The sequence below is a fragment of the Arvicanthis niloticus genome, chromosome 7, assembly GCF_011762505.2.
Source record: "Arvicanthis niloticus isolate mArvNil1 chromosome 7, mArvNil1.pat.X, whole genome shotgun sequence".
In the NCBI taxonomy this organism is placed as follows: domain Eukaryota; kingdom Metazoa; phylum Chordata; class Mammalia; order Rodentia; family Muridae; genus Arvicanthis; species Arvicanthis niloticus.
The window spans coordinates 939,388-953,396 of NC_047664.1; positions in this window are offsets into that span (position 1 = coordinate 939,388).

Below are 14,009 nucleotides of genomic sequence, written 5' to 3' on the forward strand. Positions count from 1 at the left end.
CCCGGTGGTGCAAGGTGTGGAGGATATTCCTGTTTTGTACAATGGGATAGAACACCCCGGTGGTGGACATTGGTGTGGATGCCCCTGTTTTAGACAGTGGGGAAATATCTCTGTGGTAGACAGTGCAGTGGACATCTTTGTGGTTGACGGGGGAAAGATGTCCCTGTGGTGAAGAGTGCTGAGGACAACTCTGTGTTGGACCTTGGTGAGAACAACCCTGTGGTGGACGTTGGGCTTGATGTCCCTGTGGCTGAGAGAGTGTAGGACATTATCCATGGTGGACAGTAGGGAGGTGGTTTCTCTTGTGAACATTGGGAAGGATGTCCTTCTGTTGGACTGTGAGGAGGACAACCCTGTGTTGGACAGTGGAAAGGACATCACTGTGGTGGACAGTAGATAGGACCTCCCTGTGGTAGACAGTGGGAAGGATGTCACTGTTGTGGAGAGTGAGAAGGACGTTTATGCTGTGGATAGTAAAAAGGACATCAATTTTCTGGACATTGGGAAGGACCTCATTGTGGTGAACAGTGGGAAGGGGATCCCTCAGGTTGACAGTTGAAAGGACATCACTGTGGTGGACAGTAGAGAGAAACACACTGTGGTGGACAGTGGGAAGATCATTTATGTTGTGGACAGTGAGAAGGAAGTCCCTGTTGTTGATATTGGGAAGGACCTTGTGGTGAGCAGTTGGAAGGATATCCTTGTGGTGGACAGTGGGGAGGAAATCACTGTTGTGGACAGAGGATAGGACATCCCTGTTGTGGAGAGTTGAGTTGCCCAGTTTGGAGTATGTCCCTGTAGTTTACACTGGGAAGGACTTCACTGTGTTTGATAGTTGGGAGGACATCCCTGTTGTGGACAGTTGGGAGGATGTCACTGTGGTGGAGAGTTGAGAGGATTACACTGTGGTGGACAGTGCAGATGACAGCCTTGTAGACAGTAAGAACAACGTTCCTGTGGTGCACAAGAGAATGTTTCTTTGGTGGACAGTGAGAAGGATATCCTTGTAATAGGGAGTGAAGAGGACATCTCTGGGGTGGACAGTGGTAAGAGCATCCCTGTTGTGCACAGGAGGATGTCCCTGAAGTGTACAGTGTGGAGGACATCATTCTGGTGGACAGGCAGAAGAATGCTCCCGTTATGGACAGTAGGAATAACTTTACTGTGGTGGACAATTTGTAGTTTACAGTGTGTGGTTTACAGATTGGAGGATATTCACGTTGTGGACAGTGGTGAGAATGTCCCTGTAGTGGACATTGGTGAGGACAACCATGTTGTAGACAGTGGTAAGGTGGTCCTTGTGTTACACAGGAGGATATTTCTGTGGTGGACAGTGGGAAGGATATCTTTTTGGTGAACAGTGGAAAGGATATTTCTGTAGTGGACAGTTGGGAGGACCACCTTGTGGTGGATAGTGGAGAGGACATTTCTGTGGTGGATAGTGTGATGCACATGTTTGTTGTGGACTCGGAGGAGGATGTTAATGTGGTGGACAGTGGGAAGGACATCCCTGTGGTGGACAGTGTGAAGGAGTACCCTGTGTAGGACAGTGGGAAGAACATATATGTTGTGGACAGTGGGAAGGGGTCCCTGTTTTGGACATTGTGAAAGACATCTTTGTGGTGCACAGTGTTAAGTATATGCCTCTGGTGGACAGTGGGGAGGACCTCCTTGTGGTGGACAGTGGAAAGGACATCTGTTATGATCTGAGGAGAGGATATCAAGGAGGTGGACAGTGGGAAAGACGTCCTCTTGGTGTACAGCAGGGAGGACCTTTCTGGTGTGAATTGTGGGAAGGACATCCCTGTTGTAGATAGTGGGGAGTACATCCCGGTGGTGGACATTGGGGAAGATTTCACTGTGATAGACAGTGGGGAGGATGTTACTGTGGTCCACTGGAGAATGTCCCTGTGGTGCATTGTAAGAAGGATGTCCATATGGTGGAGAGTGCGGAGGACATCTCTGTGGTGGACAGTGGTTAGGACATCCCTGTTGTGAACACGAGGATGTCCCTCTGGAGCACAGTGTAGAGGATGTCCCTGTTGTTTACAGTGGGAAGGACTTCTCTGTGTGTGACAGTTGGGAGGACATCCATGGTGTGGAGAGTTGGGAGGATGTCTCTGTCTTGAAGAGGTGAGAGGATTTCACTTTGGTGGACAGTGTGGATGACGGCCTTTTGGAAAGTAAGGACACCGCTCCTGTGATGCACAAGAGAATGTCTCTTTGGTGGATACTGAGAAGTATGTCCTTGTAGTGGGGGGTGCAGAAGACATCTTTGGGGTGGAGAATGGTAATAGCATCCCTGTAGTGCACAGGAGGATGTCTTTGTGGTGTACAGTTGGAAGGACATCCCAGTGGTGGACAGTGAAGAGGACTTCCCTGTGGTGGACCATTGAAATGACGTCCTTGTGTTCGACAGTGGGAAGGACATGCATTTGGAGGACAGTGGGGAGGACATCACTGTGGTGGACAGGGAGAAGTTTGTCCCTATGTTGGACAGAGGGGAGGACCTTCCTTTTGTGGACAGTGGGTAGGGTTTCCCTGTGGATTACATTGCAAAAGATATTCATGTGGTGGACAGCGGTGAGGACTTCCCTGTAGTGCATATTGTTGAGGACAACCATGTTGTGGACAGTGGTAAGGATGTCCTTTAGTACACAGGAGGATGTCCCTATGGTGAAGAGTGGGAAGGTCATCTGTTTGGATGACCATGGAAAGGAAGTCCCTGTGCTGGACAGTTGAGAGGACATCCCTGTGGTGGACACTGGGGAGGATATTTCTATTGTGGACTGTGGGGTGGACATCTCTGTGACAGAATGTGGGGAGGATATCTTTTGGTGTACAGTGGGGAGGAGATTTCTGTGGTAGAAAGTGGTATGAATGTCCCTGTGATGGACAGCAGGGAGGACATCTCTGTAGTCTACAGTGGGAAGGACATCTCTGTTGTGGACAGTGGAAAGAATATTCCTGTGGTGCACAGTTGTGAGGACGTCCCTGTTTTACATAGGAGAATGGCTCTGTGGTGCAAAGTGAGGAGGATGTTTCTTTTGTGGACGTTGGGAAAGACCTCCATGTAGTGGACTGTGGGAAGGACCACTCTGTAGTGAACATTGGGGAGGATGTCCCTGTGGTGGACAGTGGAAAGGATGTTCCTGTGGTGCACAGGAGGATGTCCCTGTGGTGAACAGTGGAAAGGACGTCACTGTGCTGGATATTGGTGAAGATGATCATGTGGTGGAAAATTTTATGGATGTCCTTGTGGTACACAGGGGGACATCCCTGTAGTGGACAGTGGGGAGGACCTCTCTCTGATGGATAGTGGGGAGGAAATCCCTGTGGTTTTCAGTTGGTTGGACCTCACTGTTGTGGACAGTGGAAAGAATATTCCTGTGGTGCACAGTTGTGAGAACATTTCTTTTGTGCATAGGGTGATGTCCCTCTGGTGCAAAGTGAGGTGGATGTCCTGTTGGTGGACAGTGGGAAGGACATCCATGTGGTGGACTGTGGAGAGGTCCACTCTGTAGTGAACATTGGGGAGGATGCCCCTGTGGTGGACATTGGAGAGGAACTCCCTGTGGTGGACAGTGGGAAGGATGTCACTGTGGTGGATAGTAGATAGGTCCTCTCTGTGGTGAACATGGGAAAAAGGTCCCTGTGTTGGAGAGTGGGAAGGACATTATGTTGTGGATTGTGGGAAGGAGATACATTTTATGGACATTGGGAAGGACCTCCATGTGTTCTACAATGGCAAGCATGTCCCTTTGGTGGACAGTGGGAAGCACCACCATGTGGTGGACAGTGGGAAGGAGGTCCCTGTGGTGGACATTGGAAGGACATATATGGGGTGGACTGTAGGAAGGGCGTCCCTATTGTGGACATTGCAAAAGACATTCTTGTGGTGTACAGTGGGAAGGATGGCCCTCTTGTGGACTGTGGGGAGGACGTTTCTGTTATGCTATGTTATGTCCTGTGGTAAACTGTGGGAATAATGTCCTTTTTATGGACAGTGAAAGGATGTCCATTTTGTGGACAAGGGTAGTACGTTCCTATGGTGTACAGAGGGGAGGACATCCCTGTTTAAACTGGGGAGGACATCTTGTGGTGGACAGTAGGGAAGATATCTCTGTCCTTTCTTTTTAAAACTTGTATCTCTGAAGTAAATTTTCTTGGCTTCCATCCCAAACCCAACAGTGAGCAGTACAGGAAGACCATTTAGGATAAGAAAATGTAACAAACTGGTTTTTCAAAATTTATTTATTTATTTTATGTATATGAGTACACCATTGCTCTCTTCAAACATACCAGAAGAGGGTATCAGATCCCATTACAGATGGTTGTGAGCCACCATGTGGTTGCTAGGAATTGAACTCGGGACGTCTGGAAGAGCAGTTTGTTCTCTTAATTGCTGAGCCATCTCTCCAGCCCTGTAACTAACTGCCTTAAAAAGGTTACATTAAAGCTTTAAATAGGGGCTGAAGAGATAGCTCAGTGGTTAAGAGCACTGACTGCTCTTTCAGGATCCTGAGTTCAATTCCCATACCATCTGTAATGGGATCTGATCCCCTCTTCTGGTGTGCCTGAAGACAGCTTCAGGGTACTCATCATATATATTAAATAAATAAATAAATAAATAAATAAATAAATAAATAAATAAAATCTTTTTTAAAAGTTTTAAATAGATTATTGGAGAAAGAAAACACACTTAATTAGTAACTTAATTTGTAACTGCCTTTCTAGTAAGTTATAGAATGGGCCACATAACTATGCACAGGTGACAGGGTAGGTGATGTCATGATGCCAACCTTCAACCTGTACAAGTCTTCTGGTAGTCCTCACCTGGACTATTCTTTGCCATGATGTCTTTGGTGAGATGTGCCACAAGCGATTAGAATACTTACTGAAATTGTAAAATGAATTTATTTTTATTCCACTTCTTTTTTAGACAGCTTTGACTGTCCTGGAACTCACTATGTACACCAGACTGGTTTTGAACTCACAGTGATCCCTCTGCTTCTGCCTCCCAAGTGCTGGGATTAAAAGTGTATTCCCACAGTTTACCACAGGGATGTCCTCCCGACTGTAGCCTACAGGGACGTGCTACACACTGTCCTCCACAGGGAGGTCCACCACAGGGAATTCCTCCCCACTGTCAATCAGAAAGAGGTCCTCAACACTGTCCACCACAGGAATGTCCTCCTGTGTACCACAAGGACATCCATAAAACTGTCCATCACAGGGTCATCTTCACCAATGTCCAGCACAGTGACATCCTTCCCACTGTTCACCACAGAGACATCCTCCTGTGGACAACAGGGACATCCTGAACAATGTGCACCACAGGGACATGCATTCCACTGTTCACCACAGGGACATCTTCTCCAATGTTCACTACAGACTGGAACTCCCCACAGTCCACTACATGGATGTCTGTTGGGAACCGTAGTGAGTATGTCAGTATGTGCCCTTCCAAGATGGTGCTGGCCTCGTGTCTTCCCAGTAGTAAACAAGTAACTGCGCAGCTGCAAAGGCAGAAAGCCTGCCAAAGTCAATGGCCAATCCCGAGGCGTAATATTGGGTGGTGAGCAAACAGCCAATCAGAAGTGAATACATCACTCTAGGGTGTACTTAAGCTAGGCCTCTTCCTGTCTTCAGCCCTTCTGCATCCTTCCGCGTTTTCCATGTTTGCTGATACAGAGTAAAGCCTCGTTTTGCAGTAACTACCCGAATACTGTCTCTCGTGTCCTTTTTCGCGGGCAAAAAGGGACTTGGGAGGTGCGCGCAACAGATGTCTTTCCCACTGTCCATCAATGAAATATCCTCCTCACTTTGCACCACAGGGACATCCTCCTATGCACAACAGGGACGTCCTCACAACTGTGCACCACAGGAATATTCTTTCCACTGACCACAACAGAGATGTCCTTCCCACTGTAGACCACAGAGATGCCCTCCACTCTGTCCACAACAGGGATGTCCTTCCCACATTCCACACTATATGTCCTTCCAATGTCCACCACAGGGACCTTCTTCCCACAGTCTACCACAGGGAAGTCCTCTCTGCTGTCCACCACAGGGATGTCCTTTCCACTGTTCACCACAGTGATGTCCTCCGCACTGTCCACAACAGTCATGTCCTTTCCACTGTCCACCACAGGGGCATTTTTTCCACTTTCCACCACAGAAACGTCCTCCCCACTCTCCACCAAAGGGATGTCCTCCCCACATTCCACCACAGAGATGTCCAACCCACTGGCCACAACAGAAATGTCATCCCCACTGTCCACCACAGTGAGGTTCTCCCAACTGTCCACCACAGGGACATCCTCCTGTGTACTATGTACTACAAGTACATCCTTACCACTGTCCACAACACCTATTATATATATATATATATATATATATATATATATATATATATATATATATGAACAAAGATAGCATTGTGTGTGAAGGCCATCCATCCTGGATGGCACAGGAAGTCTAATGAGGTGCTCACCCCCAAGCGCTTGATAAGTGGAGGTTCATCCAGGTGCCAAACATCTGAGGAGCTGGGTGAGTAAATTTCTTCCCTGCCTTTTGCTTTGTTTGTTCTCCATGATAAAGGATGATGGTTAATGTTTCTATAGAGTTGTCTTTGTAACTGCTAATAAAACATCCTTCAACCCTTGTGTGAAGAACAGTCCCTACAGATAGGCCTGCTTGCCTTGCAATGTATATTGTCCTGGATTATCGGGGAAACATCTTAGAGAAATAGGGTATGATGTCACTCATCCAAATTAAAGCATTGGAAATCAATAATGAGCTCTCTATTGAGCCCCTTTTGGGAACAACAAATTTACATATTTATAGGTGTTGTAAAGTGTACATTACAACATCCTCCAAAGCAGGTGTGGGTATGTTGAGTATCTAGGGCACTGATGGTGGATCTCTGTGACATAGCCATGTCTATCTACAGTGCTGTGTTGTTCCTGTAGGAGGGTGGGGACTTCCTGAGTATAACAGCTTGAGAGACAAGATAAGGTTCTTTATACCAGTGTGGACTACAGTGTTAACAGCCTGGATCATAGAACTTTTTTTGTATGGTATCTCACTGACTGTCAAAACATCAGCAGAGCACTTCCTTTCATGGACAGGGCACTCTCGAGCGTGAGTGTGTGTGTGTGTGTGTGTGTGTGTGTGTGTGTATGCATGTGTGTATATGTGTGTGTATGTATGTGCATGAATGTGTGTGTATATGTATAATGTGTGTGTATGTATGTGTTTATGTGTATGTATGTGTGTGTATGTATGTATATGTATGTGTGTGTATGTATGTGTGTGTACATGTGTTTATATGTGTTTTTATAAGTGTGCATGTATATATGAGTGTGTGTATGAGTGTATGAGTGTATATGTATATGTGTATATGAGTGTATGTGTGCATGTGTATATGTATGTGTGTAATGTATGTATGTATGTACATATGTGTGTATGTCTATATGTGTGTGTTTTTGTATATGTGTGTATGAGTGTATGTGTGTATGTGTGCATGTGTATATATGTATGTGTGTAATGTATGTATCTATGTATGTGTATATGTCTGTATGTGTTTGTATGTGTATATGAGTATGCATTTGAGTGTATGTTTGTATGTCTGTATGTGTGTGTATGAGTGTATGTGTGTATGTGTGTGTGCCCTGAAGATGAGGGCTTGTGTTGTGGTTGATCTGAATCCAGGGCATGTGAGCCTTAACCCTCACGTAATATCACTCCTAACCTCCAGGGAAAAGGCGTGTGTGGTCTGTAAGACTTCGAGACACCACTGTAACCAGCAGAAGGCCAATAAGCTCCAGCCCTTAACCCACTGTCCATTAACAGCATGGTGCTTGTTTTTTTCTGCTCCCATCCTTGCGTTCTTTCAAGGGCTTTTTCATAAAGCATCAGATTAGATCATGAGGTCAAACGGTTATACAGGAAGAACTTTTATTGGAGAGAAACGGTTATACAGGAAGAACTTTTATTGGAGAGATGAAGGCATAAATGATGAATATTTTAATTTTAAAAATTACAAAAATATCTCCCTCAAAGTGCTTTGTAAGTCTCCAAAATTGACTTCGAAGCCAGAGAACCTACCACAGCTGGATCCTGGCGCTTGCTCTGAGCTGATTTAGAAATCATTCATTTTTGGTCACATGATTGGGCAGGACGCTCTTTGCTGCCCGCTGGCTTTGCTATAGGTATCACCTCTGACGTGTGGGCTATTATGATTGTCTAGGCTATTTCCCAGGAATTCAACAGTGGCTTTTGTGAAAACACTGACTCTTGCCTTGACCTGAAGACATTTGATGGGTAACTCAGAGATCATCATGCAAAGCACTTGGACCTTTAATCCCAGCACTCAGGAGGCTGAGGCAGGCAGATATCTGAGTTCAAGGCCAGCCTGGTCTGCAGAATGAGCTCCAGGACAGCCAGGGCTACAAGAGGACATCTTGTCTGAAAAAAAACAAACCAGACCAGACCAGACCAGACCAGACCAGACCAGACCAGACCAAACCAAACCAAACCCCAAAGCCCCCTGGGCTGGGTCAAGTTTGGAACCTTTGATCCAGACTTTATTTTCCTGCTGCTGGGGGGCTGAGAAAGCTGTCAAAAGGGAAGCGTGCTCAGCTACGACAAAACAGAAAGGGCTTGGTGCTCTCACATGGCTGATCTGGGACTGTCTGATTCATACATAGCCTTTACACAGATTTGCTAACACAACAGTGAAGAAGTCATTGGAAGCTGAGCTTTGTGGAAAAGGAGATTTTCCCCAACCCTCAAAGCTTTCTTTAAAATCACGGAAGCCACTTCAAGAGGGCAAACTGTGCTGAACTGTGGAGCAGCGACGCCCCCTGCTGGCAGAAAGGCAGAGGGAGGTGGAGAAGGGCAATCTCTGGTACGAAATCTTCGGGCAACAGACAGCCCATGGTGGTTGAGTCCTTAGGAGGAACGGATAGCAGAGATAATACAGGACTTTAGGGAAATCCTGAGCAGGGATTTTCAGTTTTCTACTATTGGGAATTGGGCTCCAGAGGGGGATAAAAATCAGTTTCAGAGAAGAAAGGAAGCTTTTTTTTCTCCTTTTTCTTTGCACAACTGAGCCACAGTGTAGATATTTTTATTTTTTTTTCCTACAAGTGGGAGGCTTAATTGGGCTTATTCTGCAGAACTCAGGCGCAGTTCATCCGTCTTTTGTCCTATTGCTTTCTTTGCTCAGAGAGAAGCAGAAAGCAAATCTTTGCCAGGCAGGACTGTCCAGAAATGAGGCTGGCTGAATCCTCTATCTTTATTTTATTTTTACCTGTTGTAACCATCGACATTTGTTGAGACAGGGTTGTGTCGAGCCAGGCTCTCAAGGGACTTGGATGATGGATAAGGAACCCTTGTCATTTTTTAATGTGGAGAAAGTAAATTTTCATCTTAAAAGTCACCATGACTTTGCTTATTTGTAACTGCAGCAAAATTACCTTAAAATGGATTTATTTATTAATTTAGAACTTATGTATTTATATATGCATGCAACAATAATAATTAAGAAAAGAGACTGAGGATGAAGTTTGAGACAGAGCATGGTAGGACTTGGAGTGAGGAGATGAAGGCATAAATGGTGAATATTTTAATTTTAAAAATTACAAAAATATCTCCCTCAACAACTCTTTTTAAAAAAGAATTATTTATTTATTTAATATATGTGAGTACACTGTAGCTGTCTTCAGGCGCACCAGAAGAGGGCATTGGATCCCATTACAGATGGTTGTGAGCCACCATGTGGTTGCTGGGAATTGAACTCAGGACCTCAGGAAGAGCAGTTTAATCCCTAATGCAATCTTTGTGACATTGTTAGCAACAGTAATCCTTAATTTTCAGAATTAAGTTCCAATCTGTGGAGGGATTATGCTGAGGGTCTGAAGTATCGTACAACTTCAGAACAACTGAAGTATCTATAAAAACTGAGTAACATTTCTATGTCATTTCTGCTACAATGCTAATGGCCCTGGAGGACAGGGATAGCTGCACTTGCTGCTTTGTTTAACAAATGCTCAGTCATTACAGAGATTTGATAGGATCCATGGAAATCAGCCTGTTTCACCTAAAACCACTGCAGATAGAGAAGCGTCTCAGGTGTTGGGAAGTCACACTTTCCTAAAACTTTAACAAATGCTTCTCACTTTACAAAGGAGCCAAGAGCCTTGTGGAAAAGACCCGTTGAGTGGAAGTTTTCATGATCATGGATTTAACTCCTCAGATAGGAAGAACAGAAAAGAAATAGCAATAACACTATTAGCTGATTTACTTGGTATTTACAACGGGTCAAACATTGTTCTCAGCCTTTTACACTGACATTCTGATTCATACAAAGGCCCTGCAGTTTGGATAGGACCATGTAAATGAAGTACTAATAGGATCAATGATTTTTATACAACTAAAGGCTAGTTGACCAGCTCAAGATAGAAAAGTCGTGGGTGCAGGCTTCAGATTCATCTGGCTCAGTGCCCTTCACCACTGTGTGGAACCGCTTAACATGGAGAACTGTTTGTGAAGCTTCTCCTGCTCTCGGCACTCAGCTGCCCCTCCACAGTTCAGGGTCAGGGGTCAGGAGTCGGGGGTCAGGGGTCAGTCAGACTTAGACATCCTTTACCATTTAGTGTGGTTGAGACCAGTCAGTAGTGTGCTCAATGGGATATTAGATTTCTTTTTTCTGTTGAAAATTCAAACCAAGAAACACAAAGCATATAAAGAATGAATGTGCATGAGGGAAAATGAGGAGCTGAAGATCTTCGAGGTACACCAATGGTAAAAACTCACAAGGAAACATGGGGATGAATAGAGAGACATCATAAAAATGGCTCATGCTAAAACAACATAGAGCATCACATATATAGAACATTCCCCCACAGTCTGGTTACACAGCTGTGTGCCTATGTGCAAGGAAGGATGCTGTTCATGTCACAGTCACCAAGATCCCAGTGAGCAATGACAGTCACCAAGATCCTAGTGATCAGTGACAGTCACCAAGATCCTAGTGAACAGTGACAGTCACCAAGATCCTAGTGAACAATGACAGTCACCAAGATCCCAGTGAGCAGTGAGGAGCAGAATGATTTCAAGTCATGTTTAGTCCTCTGCCTATTCAAAGAGTTTCCTGAACACTTTATAATGAGCATTTGGGTTTTTTAATGACATTTCACTGACACTTTGTAGACCCCAGTCTTTCTAGTTACAGCAGAAGCATGGACCCTCAAGCTGTGGTCATAGCAGAGTCTCAGGGTCCTCCCCGGGACGTGGAGCTGAGCCGTGACCGTCACAGCTCCTGCTTTCTTCCTCACCTCTTGACGTTTAGTGCCTGGACCAGTTGGTGTGGAAAGGACTGTTCTCTAGAGAAAGGTTTGCAGACTCAAGGATGGCGTGTGTTGAGTCATTTATGAGCAAAGGGATAAAGCATGGCTGCTTTTCAAATACAGCTGTCCTGGAGGATAGACATGAAAAAGTCAGTGTGACCCATAATCTGCACATGTGCATGGGGGGGAATAGAAGGCAGGAGAGAGAGAGAGAGAGAGAGAGAGAGAGAGAGAGAGAGAGAGAGATCCACAGAGACAGATACAGAGAAAAGGGAAGAGAGTTGCTGAACGTGATGATGGTTTAAGGACAGTATCTATGGGCACTTGGTAGTGGGTGGCCCAAGAGTGAGCTGTGACCCGCCTTCAGACTACATGCAGAAGATAAAGGGATGAGAAGGGATTGACATAAGAGGAGGTTTGGTTTTTTGCATAATTAGAAATAACTATTATTTATTTTATGATATTTTGAGATTTATTTTTATTTATTTAATGTATATGAGTGCTCTATCTGCATGACTGCATGTACACCTGCATGCCAGAAGAGACCTCATTACAAATGTTTGTAAGTCACCATGGGGTTTGCTGGGAATTGAACTCAGGACCTCTGAAAGAGGAGACAGTGCTTTTAACTGCTGAGCTACCTCTCCAGCCTCCTATTTTATTTTTGATATCTATCTATCTATCTATCTATCTATCTATCTATCTATCTATCTACCTACTTACCTACCTATTTTTGAGTCAGGGTCTCTCTATGTAGTCTTTGCTATTCTAGAACTTAGTACATAGACTAGGTTGGCTTTGAACTCACAGTGTTCCTCTGCCTCTTAAATGCTTGTATTAAAGGCATGTGCCACTATCCCTGGCTTTAATATTTTAAATTATGTGTATTCAAAATCAGAATTGAAATGTTCATACCCTGCGACACTCCCTGTCCCCCGGGATAGTCAGCCGATATTGGTCCTTGAAGGCAAAGGGGACAGAGATGTGTGTGTGTGTGTGTGTGTGTGTGTGTGTGTGTGTGTGTGTGTGTGTTCAGAAGCCTTGTTAGTATGCACAGTAAATAGTGACACCGGGACCAGCTGTGGGGGAGGCAGATAAACTTTAGTTGGGATCATCCAAGGCTCATCTCATACAATTTTGGAAACAGGGGTCAGAATATCCAGAATGGGCAAAGGTCATTGGCTGAAGGTTTACAATACTGAAATGTCTCATTAGCATGGGGAAGGATTTCAGGAATCTCATGTGCTAGCTGAACCGTTCTTATCCATAGAAAACAAATTGAACCTGTAATCTTAAACAAGGCTATGGTGATATACTTCAGGTAGAGGTGTGTGCGGGCTTTTGAACTCCTCAGACAAGGTCAGAGAAGTCCTGCCAGTGAAGGGATTCCTCCATATTGTTCCAAGCTCAGAAGACTGTCTGGACAATGGTAGACTTGGAACTTAATTAGCAGGGCAACAATACCTATCTTTTCTAGTAGAAAAAGGCCACAGACTTGTATAGGTATTTTGAAAAGCAGATAAACAAGCACTTGACCAAGAGATGAAGAAAAATTGCAACATTAGTAACCACCAGGGAAGTGCGGTTTGAATCACAGTGAGGAATTACCTTGTGCTTGTTGTTAGCATGACTATTGGAAAACAAAGGCAAGTGTTGTGAGAATATGCAGAAAAGGGAACATCTGTAGGCTGTTGCTGGGAATGTAAATTAGTTCAGCATTCTGGAGAGTAGCAAAGTGGCTCCTTAAAAAACAAAAGACAGAACTACCAGATGACCCAGAAATCCCACTTCTGGGCATTTATCCAAAGGAGGGATGAAGAGAGATCTATATTCCAGTGTTCACTTCAGCATTATTCACTAAAAGTCACTCTACAAAATCAAGCTAAGCATCTATCAATAGACAAGCATTGTACAAGCACACAATAGAATATTGTTCTGCCATAGGAAGGAACACCTGCTGTCTAGAGTTACATAAATAAGCATTGAAGATACTGTGCTAACTGAAGTAAGAGAGTCACAGACAGACAGATAATTATGTATACTCTCTCTTTTGTGGCATCCATAAAGAACTCTCAGAAACAGAGTGTAATGATGAATAATGGAGGGTACTGTGGGTAGCTGGGGTGTTGGTGTAGCCAAGGAGGAAATGCTGGTCAAGGGATACAGAGTTTCAGTTATGAGAGATGTTGAAATTTCAGAGGTAGGAGTATTGCCAGCCTAGTGTGTCTAGCATAGTGAGTTCCAAGCCAGACAATACTACGTAATGAGACCAAATATCAGAAAAGGAAAAAAAAGTTTTGGGTAGCAGGAATATGTTTTTGAGATCTGCTGGGTAACATGGTGTATTGTATATTTCAAATTTGCTAGGAGTAAATCTGAGATGTATCACAACAAAATAAGGCAATTAAGAGATGCAATAAGTTGATGAATTTGATTTTATAATTTTTCATTGTATAAACATATCAAAATATTACAGAACATCACATTCTACCCCATAAATGTAAATGATTGTTAATTTAATAAAAAAGGCTGTTACTGATATCAGTCACTGGAGTTAGAGATGTTGAGGGGGCAGTTGGAGTTCAGGAGTAAGAAACTATAAGAACGTGGGGGGTTGTCAGCACAGAGATGTAACTTAAACACACGGGACCA